Source organism: Felis catus, chromosome C1 (genome assembly GCF_018350175.1).
Source record: "Felis catus isolate Fca126 chromosome C1, F.catus_Fca126_mat1.0, whole genome shotgun sequence".
Classification (NCBI taxonomy): Eukaryota; Metazoa; Chordata; class Mammalia; order Carnivora; family Felidae; genus Felis; species Felis catus.
The window spans coordinates 32,035,488-32,052,019 of record NC_058375.1 but is presented as its reverse complement, the minus strand read 5'-3'; the positions used below and the strand labels follow the sequence as shown (position 1 = coordinate 32,052,019).

Sequence of the window (16,532 nt, the reverse complement as noted above, 5' to 3'; positions counted from 1 at the left end):
GCCCCCCGCGCGCGGGCCCAACGGCCGCGGCGCGCGCCACCCCGCGACGGGAGGGGAGGGGCGGAAGCGGGGGGCGGGGCCGGGGAGCCGCCGCCGCCGCCGCCGCCGTCGTCGCCGCCGCAGCCGCCGCTGCGGTCAAGCCCCCCGCCGCCAGCCCGCCGGCCCGCCCGCCCGCCGCCCTCCGGAGCCGCCCCCGCCCGCCCCCTTCGCGCGTCGGCTCGGGCTCCCTGCGCAGCGGAAACATGGCGGCGGGAAGGGAGTGAGCCGCCCCGCGCCGCCGCTGCGCCCGCAGGTAAGCGCCTCGGCCGCCGCCTCCGCTCCCCGGGCCAGTCCGCGCGCCCTCGGGGGCCTGGGCCGGCGGGGGCCGCCCCCGGCGAGGAGGCGGCGGCGGGACCTGCCCGGCCGCCGCCCCCGCCCCTCGGGGCCCGCCGGCCGGCCGGCCGGCTGCTGGCTGTCGGGCCGGGGGCCTGTCTGCGGTCCGAGCGCGGCCGCGGCCCTTCGCGGCCGTGTCAGCCCGGCCCCCCGCGGCCCCGGCGGCCCGCTGCGCCTGGGCGGCCGGCCGGGCGGGGCCCGGTGACCGGCCGCGGGCCTGACGCCGTAGGACGGGGACACGTCTGGAGGATCCGAGCGGCGGCCGCTCTGTCCGGGCCGGCGGGGTCGCGGGGGGCGGGGGGGGGCCGGGGGTGCTGTCAGTGCGCGGCGGCGGGTCAGAGGCTCCGCTCGGCCGCGAGAGCGGGGGGATGCCTGGGGGTCGGGGCCGGCTCGGACCCTGGGCGGCGGGCGTGCGCGGGCCCGAGCTGTCAGCCGCGGCGCTCGGGCTGGCTCCGGCGGGGCGGCCGGAGCTGCGCCGGGACCGCTCACGTGGGCCGCCGGAAGCGGGCGGGGAGAGCCGGCTTCGAACCTTGGAGCCGCGGGGCACCGCGGAGGGCCGGCGGCCGGGCGGGCCGGGACGCCGGCCCCGGGACCGGCGCGAGGGGTTTCCGGGGGACGGGTGGACCCCGGAACACCTCCAGGCTGGAAGGGAATTGGAAAGTCTTGTAGGGCTCGTTTCTCCCGTCGGATGCCGAAGTCCCTTTGAAAATCCCTAAATCCACCCTGATCGTTTGGCCATCTCCTCCACTGATGGCAAACCCCGTTTCTCCCCATTCCGTTCCTGGACGGCTTTGCTTTTTAGAATTTTTTTTTTTTTTTTTTGGTTGAAAGAAATCGCTGCCTCCCATTCTTCCTCGTTCTTCTCCCTTATGGGCAGCTGCTGAGCGATCAGAAGATAGCAGTCCTTCCTCGGAGGCTCGTCTTCTCGTGGCTTGTTTTAGTTCCTTCAGTTGTTTCTCGTACACTGAGGTTCTCTGATCCCTTCTCTGAAAGAGCTGGCCCATATCCTTTTTAAAGGAGAGAGCTTCTTAGTATGAGCAGACAAAACCTGTTAAGTTTCTCCAAGAAGATGCCTTGGCTTCAAGGATTGACCTGCTTAAATAAAAAGTATTACCTTCCTCATTTCTGTGCTGCGTTTTGAACTTAAAACAAAACAAAACAAAACAAAAAAACAGTCCAGTACTGTGTTCAAACGACCTAAAAGAGATCCTATTTTGTGAAAACGTTTAGATTTCCTCTCATTAAAAAAAAAAGTCTATAAACACTTTATCAGCTGGGTTGATATATATCAAAGTGTGGCAATGCACCATGCAAAGAGGAAAGCTTATTATATCTACTCTGAAAAAGGATTGAGACCTAATTTGGGGCTAGACTGCAATTTAATATTTAGTTGGAGAGGGAAATGCTTATTACATTGAACTCTTTGCTCTGTGTCTAACTGCCAGAAGGCCCAAAATTACTATGAAAAAGAACATTTTTTGTTGTTCACTTACCAGCATTATTTTTTTGCCAGCTTTTTCATCACTTAGCCTTGGTATGTGGGGGTTAAGTTTTTCAAAAGTGCCTGTTACCAATGTCCTAAACAACCCAAAGCAACCCTGCAGGTTAGAAACTTTTCAAGTCCAGCAGAGATACCATGGCCTTGTAGATAAAATGCCAAGCTCTTGTATCTGGGACCCTGTTCCAATTCTAACCAAAGTTTCACTGTTTTTAGAACATAGACAAGCACATACCGGCAGTCAGAATTGGTTATCTTTGTTCTTATGTCTTTATTTTTTAAATTGGTCAGTGGTTTTGAAGTTTGTAGCACACTTGTCAAGTTTTGACTTCTGGTTTGTTTGTGCACATGCTATTTCCCTTTTATGTAAGTTGGGTAAAAATTTGTATAGGGCCGTTCGTTGTAGAACTGTACAGGCTCAGGAACGGCTCTGGTCCCTTCCCTTCAAAGAACTTGAAGTTAATGGTAGGGAATACTGAAAACTCTGTGAGAAGGAACTGGTGTGAATATCCCGCCGCAAATTTAAACTCAAGTTCCAGACTTTAAGCCTCTGTATCTACTATGTATCAGGCACTTTGGTATGCACTGTTACAAAGACGAATAAGATACATTTTCAGTTCCTGTGGGGCTGGTAAATTAGATGCCCAAATAGGTCAGAATAAAAGGTGAGAGGGTTGGATGATGCTGTGGCTGCCCCAAGGTGGGTGTGTGACTAGGGGAATGGTGGTGCCATTAACCGAGACAGGAAACAATGGATGATAAGTTTGGTTTCGGACTTGAAGATTTTTCAGTAGCTTGAGTTAAATCAATGAACAAACGTGGTAGAAGTAAACTAGAAAAAAGGGAGGTTGTGGTCCGAAAGTGGAATATTGGTGTTAACTTGTCTGATGTGGAGCTCCTCTAGGTGACAGCTAGGTCTCTCTGTGGGTATCTGAGGTACACTAGAGCTGAAGGTCAGCGAAGCGGAGTGTGACAGGAGCTGCGAGGCTGTTGTATTGGATGGGTCATCTGTGTCGAGAATGAAGTGATTTAGGATGCTGGGGTGTGGGGAGGAGAGGATGTGACCCAGGTGCAGTGAATAGAGGGGATTAATCGGGAGGGTGGCAGATGACAGATGAGGAGGAGGGGTAGAAAGTGATGTGGCCAGATGGTGGACACCTCAAAGGAGGAGGAGGTTTTAAACAGAGAGTGGAAAAGTAGTGGCTTTTTACTTTTCCTTCTTGGGAGCAGGGTTCTGAACTCTCCAGCTTTATTCAGGACTCATATTCTTTTTGTTCTGAAGAGTTTGTTCTTAGTCTTGGAAAGTAGGAGGGCAAGAAAAGATACCGAATCTTTTCTGCTGATGCTTAATGACAAAGAGCAATAGAGGAGGGTTCCCCGCTGGTGATTAGTAGGCGGAGAGGAGACAGATAAAGCAGCGAGGCTGCACCCATGGTTTCTGGGAAGAGCCTACATTCTGAGTTAGAAAGACCAGGGTTCAAATCTAGGCTCCGTCACTTGGTAACCTTAGGACTGTAAGCAAATTATCTGGCCTCTGTGACTTTCAGTGTCCTTACCTGTAAACAAATACATTCCTACTTCATAGGGTGTCACAAAGATTACATGGAATTATGTGTATAAAATCACTAGAAAAGCAGTTGGTGCTTCCTAGATGCAAAGGAATCGTTAGTTCTCTTTCAGCTACCTTTAAGGGACTTAAGCCCTGCATCCTGACTTTTTTTCAGGTTTACCTAAATTATGAGGCAAGACGTACTCTGAGAGAAAGCCAAGGGATACAGGAGTTCAGAGGAGAGAACTATCATTTCTCAAAATTTCGAAACAAGGTTAGGCTTCACATTCAAAATAAATTTCATTTGGGCCTTGGTGAACAGATTTCAATAGATTAAACAATTTAGGTGGAGATACAAAGAGGGGAAAGTGTAAGGTATGTTTGTTACAAATTGATAGTTGCTGGGCTGAAGCCTTTTTTTTTTTTTTTTTTTTTTTTTTGGTGCAAGACTGTAGTTCTCTTCCTGCCTCAGCCATGGAAGCCCATACGGAAACAGGGGCCAGAAACTCAAAGTTGTCTGGAATACTGAGCCCCCCACATGGAGTGCAGCTGTTCTGGATGGACTTCATAGGAATGACAAATAAACTTTTGTTAAACCACCAAAAAAAAAAAAAAATTAGTTGCCACAGGTTTGAGTATTGTGTAAGTCAGAAGTGAGCCATATGGCTGGAGAGATGGCCTGGGGCCATAGTATTGAAGACCTGGAACTATGGGGGGGGGGGGGGCACCTGGGTGTCTCAGTCAGTTAAGCATCGGACTCTTGGTTTTGGCTCAGGTCATGATCTCACTGTTGGTGGATTCGAGCTGTGTCCAGCTCTGCTGACAGAGCAGAGTCTGCTTGGGATTCTCTCTCTCCCTCTCTCTCTGCCCCTCCCCTGCTCACTCTCTGTCTCTCTCTCTCAAAATAGATAATAAACTTAAAAATTTTTAATGAAAAAAAAAAAAAAGACCTGGAACTATGGAGTTTGGACTTGATTCTAGGTAGCTTGTCCATGCTCTCTCCCCACCTCAGTTTCCTGTCTATAAAATTTGTAGTTTCAGAAACTTTGGATTTTTGTTTGAAGTAAACCAAGTAAGAAATTCCACATTTGGAAACAAGTTCCTACATAGGCCAGTTTTAGTTATAGATTTATAGTTGTAGTTTGATTTCTGCAATAGCCTTGTTTGGTAGATAGGCTTAGTGGAGTTAAGAAACATAGGTGATCTTACAGAAAGTGACTAGGGATGCTCCGATTTTAAGTTTTGTCTTTTCTATACTAAATGTCACCAGTTATTAATTATACAATCCTGGGCTCGTCACTTTACCTCTCTGGTCCTCAGTTCCCTCATTTTTGTTAGGTGTAGGTTTAACTAAGATAGTAAGTGTAAAGCACTTTGCATAATGTCAGTTGTATAACCGTCCCTCCGATGTTGTCCCTCCCCTCACACCGTTGCCAAGGCCTTAGTGCTAACTCCCTAGCCAGCAGGAACTGCTAGAGCTAATTATTTTGATAACCTTATGGCCACATAAAGCAGCTAGTCTTATCATCTGTTATCTTTGTCCTGTCTTCTCCAGTCACTGTCTTCCAAACTGCTTTTCCTGTGCTGACTCAGCTTCCTCCTCCTGTCTCCCAACCCTGCTTGTTTGTTCCCTCATACCTTTCCGTAGGCTCTCTGAAACCCCTGTTTCCTACCCTGCTAACCATTTTACTAGATTTGTGTGTGTGTCATGGAGAGCACCTATAGTTGTCTGCTCTGTAGTTCTTTTGAATGGGTGCAGCGCATTCTCCCACGCCCTGTGCACGACGAGGAAGATAAGGATGTTTGTAGTTTTCTGTGCACCACTGTTTTGTCCATCTTCTTGAAATCGGTGTGCTCTGTGGTACAAGGGCTACTCTTGTCTTCTTGTGTATAGATCTTCTCCATCATTTAGGACCTGACATGTACGGTCTTCCTTTCCACCTCAATTTCCGTCCTCACCCTGAGTAACTGCAGTTTTCACACAGATGATTGTTTCCCCGAACAATTGCGCCTTCAACTGAAGCGATCATCCTTTCAGCTTATCAGCTCCCATAGTCACACCATGGACCTTGTTATCACCCCGAGATGGCCCGCCTCTGCAATTATAAACGAAGACTTGCAGCTTTATTCAAAATGTCTCTGACTTGACCTTCGACAGCTCTGTTGTTTGATCTCTTTGAAGCCTGCCTTCACGTCCTTCCCTATCCCGGAAGGATGATTAATTTTCTTAGTCTACCATTTATTCGGTTTGCTTTCTTGCCGTCCTCCTCCATTCCCTTGCCCTGCTGTTCTGCTCCTGTCTGGGCAAAATCTCGAACCTCATTGGATCAGACCTCTCTTTTGGCAGTCGTAGCCCAGAGCCCTGCTGGAGAGAGATCACAGGCTTCTCTGCAGCTGTGCCCTGAGTACCTAGTCATTTCTTTGCCCTGGTCTTCATGAGGTCTTAGGTCACATGTTCCTCAAAATCCTATGTGTATTTTCTTGCTTCCTCCTCTTTCTCGAGACTAAATCTCTGACTCTTGTCAACCTCTTTCTCTCTTCTGACTCCTTTTCTTTTATTTAAATCTGCTTAGAAATCTCCCATCTTGAAGTAAATCTTGTAAATAAAATCTTTAATGCATGTCTCCCTCCAGGCACCACCTAGTCTCCTACCTGTCTCCTTTACTCGAACTTGTTGAGTTGTATACATTTAATATGTAAACTTTCTCACTCTTACCTCTTCGTTGCATTCTGGTTTTAGTCTCCATCACTGAATGAGCTTCAGTTTCCTTATCTGAAGATGAGGCTAATGGTAGCTATTAAGTACTATAATACCTTAAGATTTTTGTGATTTTAGGTGAGGTAATCTATATGAAAGAGCCCTGCACAGTGACTAGCACATTGTAGCAATGCTATATATGTTACATTCATGTGTTCCTTTTGTTATTATTGCTACTTATTTAATCTTCAAAAGACTCATGAGGGGATAAGCCTCCTTATTTTGCAATAAAGGAAACAGACTTAAAGTTTTAGAAATTTGCCCAGATCTTACAGAGTCTCTGAACTGCTCTGAGCGGGGTCACCAGCCTTGCCCTTATTGGTAACAACAGGGGGAGGCAGGCAATTTTAAGGCCTCAGCAGCAGCATTTCACATTTATGATTATCCCCTCTTCTCAAAACTTTCTTTTCCCCCTTTGGCTGTGGTGCCTGTCAGCGTGTTAGTTCCTCCTTGGCCACTTTACCCCAAGTGTTTTTTGGATGAGAACCTCCCTTCTCTTGCCTGTCTTTGGTCCTAAGCCTTCTTCTGTATGTTCCCTTAGCAATCTCAGCCACTCACTTGGCTTACGGTAATGACTGTTAGCTCATGACTCAAATTTCTATCTGTAGTCAAGATAATCTCCACTGAGTGTTAGAGCTGTGTACTTAGCTCCCTGTAGTCAGCTTCACAAACAGCTATGTATCATATCTACTTTAAAGTCAATATGGCCCATCACCATAGGTCCTAGCGTGCCGTGTGAAAACCTTCTGAAATTGAAACGGACCTAATAAAAAGTTGTCTTGAGTTTTGTTTTGTTTTGTTTTGTTTTGTTTTGTTTGAGAAAGAGAGAGCATGCATGCACAAGAGTGATCCTGGGAGGGCAGAGAAAGAGGGAGAGAGAGAATCTTAGGCAGGGCTCAATCTCACCACTGTGAGATCATGACCTGAGCCAAAATCAGGAGTCGGATGCTTAACTGACTGAGCCACCCAGGCTCCCCAAGAGATATTTCTTAAAATAAAGTCAGCGTGTCCCAAATTGAACCTAACATCCTTGCCACTTTTCCTGCCCCTCCTTCTTCATTTAAGAAAACTTGTTTTCCTCACGAGTGATTCTGGTTTAGAGAAATTTCTGTTTATTCAGTAAATAGTTATTGTTGATCACTTAGGGATATTTAAGGCATAGTTGTTTCTCTCAGGGAGCTCACTGTTTATGAGGGGAAGGTAAGACACGTACTTAACTAATTCGTATACATAACTCTAAAAACTCCAGAAATTCAGAGGTGGAAGGAGAGGTCACTGACTTCTGGGGTGGTCTTGTAAAATCTCCAGGTTCATTGCTTAAGGAAAGCTCGACATAGGTGATTTGAGAGTAGAGGCTGAGGGTGCCCGGGGGGTTCAGTTAAGAGAGTAGAGGCTGAGATGGAAAGGATGAGAATCTGGGAACAGAATTGCTTTTGGAAAGCTAAAAGTGAAAATTTTGTCCTTTCTCTTAAACCCTTGGAATATTACACACTTCATTAAAACCAAAATTCTTGTAGGATGGTTTTAATTGTTCTTTGACAAAAAGTGTCATAGGCTCAGTTAGCAGTTTGTTGGAGCATTGTATTGAACATATACTCTGTTAGACACTTGGAAGATACAGATTAATAGGAAATATTCAGTGCTGTGTAGGCATTTGTAGCCTGCTAGTGAAGACACTAGCGATAATTATATTACAGTGTAGTAAGTGCTATAGCAGTGGTAGGTGCAGTATGGTAGGATTGCTATATATTGCTAAGGGCTGAATTATGTCTCTTGCCTGCCCTCAAAATTGGTATGTTGAAGTCCTAACCTCCAGTATTTCAGAATATTTCAGTATCTCCCATTTGGAGATAGGGCCTTTAAAGAGGTAATTAAGCTAGAATGAGGTCGTATGGATGGGCCCTCATCCAATAAGACTTGTGTCATAGTATAAGAAGAGGTTAGGACACATACGAAGGAAAGACCATATGAAGAGAGGGAGAAAACAGCCATCTATATAAGCCTAGGCGAGAGGCCTCAGAAGAAATCAACCCTGTTGACACCTTGATCTTGAACTTCTAACCTGTCTAACTGTGAGGAAATACATTTCTGTTGTTTCAGCCACCCAGTCTGTGGTTGGTCTTTGTTATGGCAGCCCAGCAAACAAATACAGTAACCATTCCAGAGGACTTTGTATCTAGTTCTGCCTCAGAGTTTCAGGGATGATGTAAATGACACTGGGGCGATGGGAAGGTGAGAAGGAATATATAATTATAGTTGGGTATTATTGAAGGATGCCACATACATTTTCTTATTTAATTTGAAACATCCTACCCATGAGGTAGGATGCCAGGTCATTATACACTCCATGACTGATAAGGAACTGAGGCGCGGGTGGAATAAATGATGTACCCGATACCAAACGGCTAATAAATGTCAGAACAACAACTCGGAACCAGGTCTTCTTACTCCACATTTTGTGCTTTGTCCAGAATGATTCATTCCCTCCTGTGACCTCCTTTTTAAGACCCTGTGCTGTCTGAACTTCCTGCTGTTTCTGTTGCAAGTAATCATGTATTAATTTCTGTATATTTTGAAACATATAAAGGCTTCTGTCTTATTTTTTTCCTCTGATTTGTTGTAAATGTTACAGTTGTTAGCTTTTAAAATGAAAGCATCTGCATATTGTATATTCATTTTAATTGCTATGTCTATTGCTCATTGGCATATTATAGCATATTTCCAAGTGTTTTGTTATTTATTATAATTGCTTTACACTCATGCTTATGTAGACTTTCCTCAGGGGCATTCAAACATGATGGAAATAAAGGCTATTTTTGTTATTATGTCTTGTAAAGTATAATAGAAAACATGAGAGCCAGTATACTTGTTCTTGGAGATATTTAACAAGAGAGCAGACAACCATTTGTCTTAGATGATTTAGAATATTAGACTCCCAACCTTGATTTTTTTGGTGTTCTGTCTTATCTCCACAGTTACTTCGAGAGACTGCCAGAAACTCTTCAAACCAGATTAAATGTTTTAAAAAAATAGATGAATTTTTTGGGCACCTGGGTGACTCAGTCACTTAAGTGTTTGACTTGGGCTCAGGTCATGATCTCACAGTTCGGGAGTTCAAGCCCTACGTTGGGCTCTGTGCTGACAGCTCAGAGCCTGGAGTCTGCCTCAGATTCTGTGTCTCCCTCTCTCTCTGCCTCTCCCCTGCTCAAGCTCGCTCTCTCTCTCTCTCTCTCTCAAAAATAAATAAATATTAAAAAATAAAAATAAATGAATTTTAAAGGTGAATTTGGTAGTATAAAAGTTTATAACTAATAGGCATAGAGAGTCATAATTCCAAATGAAGGGAATGCAGGAGTTTAAAAATGTCTAATTTCTTTATGTGTATTTGTTCAGTTTTTCATTCATTCATTCAACAAATATTTAATTATGTCTACTAACTGCCAGACAGTGTGCTATGTGCAGTGACAAAAAAGAATGCCATAATTTTTAAAATGCAAAGACAAGCCACAGAGTTAAAGAATATATATGTGGTACATGTATCAGCGAAATATCACAATCTGTAATAATAAAGGATTCCTACAAATAGATTAGAAAAAGACAAATTCATAGAAAAATGACAAGGCATAAATGAGGCAACCTAAATATTTATTACCCATTGACCAATAATTAAAGGCAAATTAAAGCTCTAATGAGATGTCTTTTCATACCTATTAGATTGGCAAAAATTAAGAAGTCTGGTAATACCAAATATTGTCAGGATGTGGAGTTAAGGGAACTCTTGGACACTCTTGATGGGAATAGAAATTGTACAATCATGGTAAAGAATAATTTGTCAGTGTCTAGTAAAACTAAAGTACATATAACCTGTAGTCCAACAGTTCTGCTCCTAGGTCAGTACCCTTTAGAAACTCTCCAATGTATGCGTGAAGAGATACACAAAAATATTCATGCATGGGGCACCTGGGTGGCTCAGTAAGCTAGGCCTCCAACTTTGGCCCAGGTCATGAGCTCACGTTTTGTGGGTTTGAGCCCCATGTACGGCTTTGTGCTGACAGCACGGAGCCTGCTTTGAATTCTGTCTCCTTCTCTCTGTGTCCCTCCCCCACTCATGTGCACACGTGTGCACCTGTGCTCACTCTTTGAAAAGTAAACATTTAGAAAAATCTTTTAAAAAATTAATGCGTTATTATAGCAAAAATTTCAAACTACTCTAAATGTCTATCAATAAAAGAATGAAAATATTACAGTACGTTTATCTAATGGAATTCTATACAATAATGAACGTGGACTAGAACTATATAGTAACTTGAGTGAATCTGAAAAAGAAAAGGTTGAGTGAATAAAGCAAGTGACAGAACACATTTACATAAAATTTAACATGTATGTATTATTTAGGGAAGTGTACTTAAGCAATAATTGTTTAAACAATTGCATGGTTATAATAAACATCAAATTAAGGATAGTGGGTTTCTCTGAATGTCAGGGCAGGGAGAAAAGACCGGAAGGATGCTGGGAAGAGCACACGGGGGAGCTTACATCGTACAGTAGTCCTCCCTTAACTCCTGTTTTGGTTACCCGTGGTCAACCACAGTCAGAAAGCTGATTGAGGACCCTCCTTCTGATGGATGTATGGTCAGATCAGCAGTAGCCTAAAGCTCCATCACAATGCCTCCATCATGCTCCTCACTTCATCTCGTCACACAGGGATTTTATCATCTCACACTGCAAAGAAGGGTGAATGCAGTACAATAAGATATTTTGAGAGAGGAAGGGACCACATTCACATAACTTTTCTATAGTTATTTATTTTGAGAGAGAGAGAGGGAGAAAGACAGTGTGAGTGGGGGAGGGGCAGAGAGAGAAAGAGAGAGAATCCAGCACTTAGAGTGCAGAGCCTGATGCGGGGCTCCAACTCACGAACCATGAGATCATGCCCTGAGCTGAAATCAAGAGTCAGATGCTTAACCGACTGAGCCACCTGGGTGCCCCTCACATAACTGTCATTACAGTATAATTTTTCTGTTTTATTAGTTACTATTGTTAATCTCTTGTGCCTAATTTTTAAATTAAACTTTATCATAGGTATGTATGTACAGGAAAAGACAGTATATATAGGGTTTGGTACTATCCACAGTTTTAGGCATCCACTGGGGGTCTTAGAACACATCCCCCACAGCTAAGGGAGACTACTGTATTAGTAGATATCTTTTTCAACTAGGTTGTGGTTATATGGTTATGTGGTTATGTGGTATATTCTTATACCTTTGTATCTATCTGAAATACTATATGGGTATTTTTAAAGAATAATAGATGTAGCCCTCATTATGAGTGTAATGCAGGGAGGGAGGGAGTAGCAGAAATATAAAGAGATGTTATTATGATGAATCATGTAAAATTGCTGTTTTTATAGGTCTTAAATGGTCTAATACGAGCAATTTCAAGTGGCTCCACCTCATTCAGTCTAATGTAAATTGTGCTCTCACTTGGATACATTCAGAGGACTGTGGGAACACAAGGGTAAGGACAGCTGAGTGCTGAGGCAGGAGGAGCAGGATGATCTTTGGAAAGTCTTCAGATATTGAGAATGGCATTGAAACTGCATCTTAGAAGCTGAGAAGGAATTCACTAGGTAGAGAGGAGAAAAAAGAGGGCCTTCCAGATAGAAGTCAAGCCCCTTGGAGTGAATTGAATCCCTCAGGAGGAATATGTGGAGGTCAAAGAAATGCAAGGAGGGGGAGACTAAGAAGAGGGACAACATGTGCAACTACGTGGATGGAACTGGAGGGTATTATGCTAAGGGAAATTAGAGAAAGATAAATATCGTATGACTTCACTCATATGAGGACTTCAAGAGACAAAACAGGTGAACACAAAGGAAGCGAAGCAAAAAGAAAAACGGGGAGGGGGACAAAACAGAAGAGACTCTTAAACATGGAGAACAAAGAGGGTGACTGGAGGGGTTGTGGGAGGGGGGATGGGCTAAATGGGTAAGGGGCACTAAGGAATCTACTCCTGAAATCGTTGCACTGTATGCTAACTAATTTGGATGTAAATTTTAAAAAAATAAAAATAAAAAGAAGAGGGACAACATAATAGCAAATATCTGCATAGTGTTTACTGTGCATTTTAATATGCATATAAACTCATGTGATCCTCCCAGATGGGGAAACAGGCACATAAAAGTTAGTAACCTGACCAAGGTCATGGGGCTAACGACTGGTGCAACTAGGATTTGAACTCTGGCAGTCCAAGTCCAGAGTCTGTGCTCTTGGCCAGTACACTATACTGATTCACTACACTATAAGCACTTCACACACACACACACACACACACACACACACACAGATATAGATATTATATATATGTATATATAATATACATATATTATATATATACAGCATATATATAATATAGTACATGTACATGTGCATATATATGCATGTATATATAATATATATGTGTGTGTGTGTGTATATATATATATGTATAAAATATATATACATACAGCATTGTCCTCTAAGGTAGAGTAAGGGATAGCAAGATAACAGAGATGTGACTAACTCAGAAGAATAGTGATTCTACTAGTTCTGTGTGCCAGTAATTATAATTCCATTTAATAATGAAAAAGATGGAGTCAGGGAGACTATTGAAAATCGATCCTAAGTATTTGATGTATCAACACAATTGAAAATTTTAATCCTCTGCTGTCTGTATCATAGTTTCTCTAACATGCTGACTGGGATTAATATGGACAGTTTTGTTTATTCTTCTTTATTTTCTGGTTTTAATAAAGGTAGAACGAAGGATATTGTTGATTTAGTGGATTTCCAGAAATGGATGATATTCTAAAGATCAGTACTTTAGTCTTCAATATTTCATAGACAGGAAGGTAAAAGAGACCATATGGTTTGTGGAAAGAATTGTGGCTTGGTGGTCGAGATTCCCAGTCAAGTCCCAGTCTGCACCCCACTCTGTGATTTAGGCAAGGGGGTGCAGTCGGTGATCTCTAAGATTTCTTCCAGTGCATAGGTTCCAGGACTATTAGGTTAAATATTCAATGAAGAAATTGAGGCTTAAGGAAGGGATGTGGTTTATCCAGCTCATAAAACTGGAATTTCATTCTCTTGACTTTTGGTCCAAAAAACCTAGTGGAAGAATCACCATTTGAGTGGCTTCTTTATGTCAGGCACATATTAACTACCTAAAAAAACAAAGGCATGTGAAATTGTTTCAGAATTTATTTATCCAATATAAAAGTAACAACATAGCATCTCCTATATTTATTTATACATATCTTGCTTTTTTCCAGAATGTATTTAAAGCATACTTACTTTGTGTAACATACCATACTAAGAAAGGGAATAACTTGAGTATTTTTCAGATACATTGCAACATGCAGATATATATTATTTGCACCTACCTGCATACAGGTATCATTAACTACACTTTATACATAAACAAATGGAGACTTAAAGATACCTGGCCAAAATCGTATAATGTATGAGTGATAAAACTCAATTTCAAACTAAGACCAGCCTGACTTCAACCATAGTGCCCTTTGCGTTTCGCCTGTACATTCCCCCAAGCAGTGTTACAGACACTGTACAGGAGGCAAGACAAAAGCATTGACTCTCTTTTTTCTCTAAGTTTATTTATTGATTTTGAGAGAGAGAAGGGGAGGGGCAGAGAGAGAGGGAGAGAGAATCACAAGCAGACTCCGTCTGCATTGCCAGCGCAGAGCCGGACATGGGGCTTGAACTCACAAACTGTGAGATTATGACCTGAGCTGAAATCAACAGTCAGACGCTTCATTGCCTGAGCCACCCATTCACCCCTCCTTTTCGTTTTCTTCTTTTTAACTGAAACCACAACTAAGGGAGGTCTGCTGTGCAGTGTAAGCCCTCTGTGTGCTCTTCCTGGCAGTATTTCCAGTCTTCTCCCCACCTTGCTGGTCAGAGATACCCACTATCCATGTAAACTCTTTTCACCTCAGTGCCTTCCACCTGTAGATGACAAAAATACACCAAATTCTACTCTCGACAGAGAGGACTCAGACAAATGTAAAAGGTTCTTCCCACATGATATTGCCTGTTAATTGAAAGCACCATACCATTATTTGGTAGGATTTTTGTAGCTGAGTTTCCATATTTGCTTCTGAACAAAAGTGATTCTGTTCGTATAGGAATGGTATTTTATTTGAGCTGTTTGTGCGACACTAAAATAGTGCTAATGCCTGTTGCCATTATATATGAGTTGCGTAGTTATTTTTTCTACAAATGCTTTGAAAGGTTGATATGACTCTTGGAGTGATATTAATTTAGAAATCCGGGATTTAAGTGCTCGCTTCAGCAGCACATACACTAGAAGTCTTGGATTTAGTTTCTCAAGAATAAACTTTGCGAGAAGTCTCTTAATCACAGAGTTTATAGGTCTTCTACTAAGTATATTTTCATCATCAGTTGTAGTTGTGCCTACATTTAAAGGAAACCATTTAGGGGTGCCTGGGTGGCTCAGTCGGTCAAGCATCTGACTCGGTTTCGGCTCAGGTCATGAGCTCACAGTTTGTGAGTTTGAGCCCCGCATTGGGCTCATGCTGACAGTGCAGAGCCTGCTTGGAATTCTCTCTCTCCCTTTCTTTGCCCCTCCCCTGCTTGCTTTCTCTGTCTCTGTCTCAAAATAAATAAATACACTTAAAAAAAAAAATAGAAATAAAGGAAACCATTTTTAGAAATTGATCTTCAAGGAAGTATTCTGTAAATAGTTATTATTGACCCTAGATATCCTCTTTCTATAGAAAGCTTAGAAAATATTACTAAACAAATACCAGTAGAGCCAGAAATTCTCTTGCTTCTTTCTTGCTTCAGAATTTACTTTCCAAATGATCCAACTATGATCCCTCAGATTTCCACAACTCCAACTTAATTACTTAATGCAATTTAGTGAATAAACAAGGATTGGTTGTTTGGCCTGAATTCTATTAGCTGCCTTAACAGTGAATAGATTTTGTTTTTTATGCTAACCTGGACACTTAAGTGTCAAAGTTGTCTTTTTAAGAACTGCTGTTTGAATTTGGTAAAATGTTTTTGTTAACTTCCTTATTTTCAACACTAACAATGTTCTTTTGATATGTTAAAATCCTTAATGATGGTATTTAAATAAACCATTAGGCTGAAAAGAGAAATGTCAGTTCAGACAATTTACTAATTTGCTGGTGTTTCTGATTATTAGTTATCAATGAAAACCTGTATTTAGGTGCCTAATATAGTAAATGTTTACATAGTAAGTGCTCAAATACATGTTGATTAAATCCAAATTTGAATTAATGGACTATTTGCATTGCACATATTTTTTTTTCTTTTTTGTGCTCCTTTGTGTTATATTAAGAGGGAAATGTATTTTACACTGACCATATTTTGGAAATAGATTTGTTGTTTGATGGGTAGGGGTTTAAATCCCACGTCTTTTACCCCTAAGCTACCAAAAAGATACTTTATTCTATTTATCAGACAGGTTTAGCAATCCCTGGTGTATTTGTAGGTCTTGCCTTTTTTAGGAATTGAAGGTCACAAGACCTGGTAGGCAAGGCAGCGTCTCACACTTTTCATGCCCCTTTGTATGCATACTATGGTAGATTCTGGTATGGTGGTGGGCTCGTAAATGTCATTATAATGTTCTTTCTCTGTATTACTGGGAAATAACAATTACCATTTCATCAGTATGGAAGGAGACAGCCAGACTTTTGTTTCCCCAATTTGCTAGATCATCTGGAACGCACATTAAGAATATAGATACCTTGGGGCGCCTTGGTGGCTCTGTCGGTTGGGCATCCGACTTTGGTTCAGGTCATGATCTCGCGGTCCGTGAGTTCGAGCCCCGCGTTGGGCTCTGTGCTGAAAGCTTAGAGCCTGGAGCCTGCTTCGGATTCTGTGTCTCCCTCTCTCTCTGCCCCTCCCCTGCTCATGCTCTCTCTCTCTCTCTCAAAAATAAACATTTAAAAAAATAATAAAAAAAGAATACAGATACCTTGACTTAGAGATTCTGTTTCAGTAGATTTGGGGTAGTGCCTCTGGTGATACTTTTGGGAAAGAAAAAATCAGTGCTCTAATTTTTTAAAATGTTGGTACTACATTTATACTTCTTGGTTATAAAGAACAGAAACTCAATATAAATGGATTGAAGCAAAAAAGGAATTTATTGGCTCATTTAATTTGAAATAAAACCTGGTGAAGGGAGTTATTAATAAACTTCTTCTTGCTTCTAGATTGTCTCCCAACTTTATCAGGCAAGGAATGCATAACAGAGGTGCTTGAAAGGACCATAGGGGAATCAAGACTCTGGTATGTCTCAGTCTCATC

The 16,532-nt window shown here is 42.5% G+C and overlaps 1 protein-coding gene across 17 annotated transcripts in view; it reads left to right on the top strand.

Annotated features, from left to right (window-relative positions):
* Window positions 1-165: 165 nt before the first annotated feature.
* Window positions 166-16,532, top strand: part of SCMH1 (Scm polycomb group protein homolog 1) — a 187,765-nt gene continuing 171,398 nt past the window's right edge. For 2 of the 17 annotated variants that reach the window (XM_023258539.2, XM_023258537.2), the window contains exons 1-2: window positions 189-292; window positions 16,439-16,514. The gene's annotated coding sequence lies outside the window, so the exon portion shown is untranslated. Of the gene's footprint in view, window positions 293-16,438; window positions 16,515-16,532 lie in introns of all 17 variants that reach the window. The other 15 variants (XM_023258549.2, XM_045035622.1, XM_023258548.2 and 12 more) reach the window with 13 other exon arrangements.